This window comes from Marmota marmota, unplaced genomic scaffold (genome assembly GCF_001458135.2).
Source record: "Marmota marmota marmota unplaced genomic scaffold, marMar, whole genome shotgun sequence".
Classification (NCBI taxonomy): Eukaryota; Metazoa; Chordata; class Mammalia; order Rodentia; family Sciuridae; genus Marmota; species Marmota marmota.
Genome location: NW_026000222.1, coordinates 11574054 through 11577248, shown reverse-complemented (window position 1 = coordinate 11577248; position 3195 = coordinate 11574054). Strand labels below are relative to the sequence as shown.

At 42.4% G+C, this 3195-nt stretch overlaps 1 protein-coding gene across 1 annotated transcript in view; it reads left to right on the top strand.

The window, feature by feature from the left end:
* Nucleotides 1-3195, top strand: part of Pdpr (pyruvate dehydrogenase phosphatase regulatory subunit) — a 37768-nt gene that overhangs the window by 476 nt on the left and 34097 nt on the right. The window lies entirely within an intron of this gene.

The following is a 3195-nucleotide window of genomic DNA, read 5'->3' as shown; positions in this document are numbered from 1 at the left end:
CTCCTGTCTGTATTACAGTCGTTTTCAAGAACTTTAAAACAAACTCTTTAAACCAGATGGTGTTTCATTTCTTTGTCATCTTCAGTATCTTTCTCACTGACTTTACCTCCTTTGCTGTCAAGCTGTTTTTTTTTTTTCTTCTTCCCATTTTTCTGCCAAACCTGCTGGAGGTTTTCTCTGGTGTCTTCTCTGTTTATTTTAAACTCTTCTTCCCTCACCTTTTCAGTCTCTTGAAGGTCATGATAAGCACAAGGTCAGCAGTCTCTTGGTTCTTTTCACATTGGGCTTTTAACATGGTTTATTCCAATTTAAAACTCCTCTCTTGTCATGTTTCTTCTGCTACCTTTGCAATTTCATTTTTCCTCCTTGGGGATGGACCTTGGGTTCTGTCCTCATAGCTGCCCTGGCTCATCTCCTTTTATTGGAAAGGTAGCAGGGAAGTGGTGATAAACAACAGGTTCTGTTGCCAGACTGGCAGGGTTTGAATCCTGGCTGTGCCCTCACCATGATACAGGAGGTTGGGTGAATCACTGCACATAATGTGTATCTCAGTTTCCTCAAAAGTAGAATAGAAATGATGATGATATCTACCTCGCAGGGTTGTGACGATTCAGTACTTCTGTAGTGTCTGGCATATTGTAGCTAGCCATAAAAATACTTAAAAACAATTCAAGTATCTCCATATCCCCCCAAATCTGGAAACCTAATCTTGAGATCTCCAGTCATCAATGATATTTTTCTTATTTTCTTTGTGTATAGCAGGTGGATGCATAGTGGTGAACATGTTGGAGGTTGAGGGAGGTGGATTTTATCTATCTGATCAAATGGTGATGGTCATTCTGTACTCCATAAGTACATCTGAAGTTCAGGATGTGGTGGGTTAGGCCATCAGTCATGGTGAAACTGAAATCACCCTGGGTGAGTGTATGGAAGGAGAGAAATTGTCTTCATAAAGTTCTGAGGACCAGGGCAGAGGAGAGGGATCAGCAAAGAGGTGTTTAGAAAAGTCATAGAGGACCTTGTATGTGGGTAGGAAGAAATGATCGACTGTTAATTACTGTTGAGAGGTCAAGTGTTACAGTGCCAGGAGAATGTCCTTGGAAACCAGCAACTAGAGTGTTATTGGCAAGAGCAGTGTCAGTGTTATGGTGGGACAGATGCCTGAATGCTGTAAGTTAAGGAGAGATCTAAGTATAAAACAGTATATGCAGTCCTTTCTGTTTACTAATTTATTGTCAAGTGAAAATGACAGGTTGCTAGGGTTTTGCATATATGTGTTTGGCTTGGCGATTGAACCCAGGGCCTTTGGCGTGCAAGGTAAGCACTCTACCACTTAGCTACATCCCCAGCTCAAGAATGAATTTCTGTTTAAAAATTGCCTGGCAGATTGCCCAGGTACTCAGGATTGAGTAAATTAAGACTGAAGATCCATATGGTATCAGTGGCATCAGGGCAGCCATTGCTGTAGAAACAAAAATTGTGTTAAAATACCATTAGCACCAGTGTTGGTGATCATTGTGTGGTGGGAAATCTTAATTCCTTCCTGTTTTTGAGTTTTTGCAAAGACTATACTTTGTGATTTAGATTTTTTTTTTTTTTTTGGTGGTATTGGAGAATGAAGTCTACCACTGAGTTACATCACCAGCCCTCTTTAGTTTGAGACAGGGTCTCAATAAGTTGCTAAGGCTGGCCTTGAACTTACAATCTAGCTCAATTAGCATCTTTTAATTTAAAAAATTCTAAATCACTCCAGGTGCAGTGGTACATGCCTATAATCTCAGGGAGGATGAGTCAGGAACCTCGTGAGACCCTGTCTTCAAAAAATAAAAAGGAATTGTAATGAAAATAAATAAATAAATAAAATCATAAAAAAATAAAATGAAAAGGGATGGAGGTTTGGCTTTGTTATAGAGTGCCCTTGGGTTTAATCCCCAGTATCACAAAGAGGAAAAAGAAAAGCTAATTGAAGAAAGTTGTGGAGTTTTTATTTCATGTCTTAAATCACCTGAGAGAGACTTGAGCATATTAAAATGCTGAGAAAGAGCCAGGTGGCACAGAAACAACACAGGTACGTGAAGTGAAGAGAGGACAGTTGATGGGGTTGGGGTGCAGAAAAGGAAGGCGGAGGTGGATGGGACTCTAGTGGAGAGATGCACTGTGAACCAGCAGAGAGTTGCAGGTAAAGGTAGGAAGGAGCTGAGACAGGCTGCTTAGAGGGAGGGAAGAAAGGAGGTGGGTGGAAAGTGACAGAGGAGCATGCTATGGATTCAGAACCTGTCTGTGGGGGAGCCTTGACCTGTTGGGGTGCCTGCTAGCCTTAGTCTGAAGGAGTGGGGGCTTTTTGAGCATGACTAGATGGTAATGGTTGGGAATTTAGGAGGATAGCCAGTTAGGTGGGTGGCCCAGGGTTGTGTGGCGTGGCAGTTCCCCTATGAAGGCTGCATTTTCCTTGGGAAGGGTGGGTATTTGTTGTGGGAATGGTAGTCTGTAGGGTACAGTAGAGAAGTCTGCAGGGGGCGTGGGCCATGAAGAGAAATTGGCTACATTTATATGAGATTATAGAAAGACTAGTTGTGTGGAGAAGCTTATAGATACCAACGACCAGGAAGGTGAGGCATGGTGGCAACCACAAGGTGGCCATGATAATCAGTCTCCACTTGTATGAGGTTTCTCTTGCCATGCAGTTTGCGCCTGCATTGATTGCAGATCTGAATCCTCTCTGATGACAGCATGGACTTATGGGGAGCCACCTGTGGGTCATTATGCTGATAGTGGAGGTGGTAGTGGCTTTATTGTCAATGTGCTGCCCTGATGCCCATGTTTACTACTCCCGGTGTCTTCAGCCTCAATCTTCTTGTACTTTAATGCTAGTATAGTCTGCTAGTAGATCGGTCTTATGTTTCTTAAAGCCGTCCTCTGTTTTGCTGCTAAATTTTATTAAAATCCCGTCTTTGTCACATTCAGCCTATAGTAACTCATTGTATAACTGACCACATCAGACCAAGTATTAGTCTCTATGGTCTGGCTCTACTTCAGTTCCTACTTCCCAGCATTCATTATAGATTTTTTTTGGCTTTGTGCCGGGTTCCTTACTGTGCTCCCAAGCAGATATCATGGTCATATTTATTTTATCCTTTCTCTCTTGTGTTTCCCATCACTTTGTCTCTGTCCAAAATTTACTCCCCCCCCCCCCCC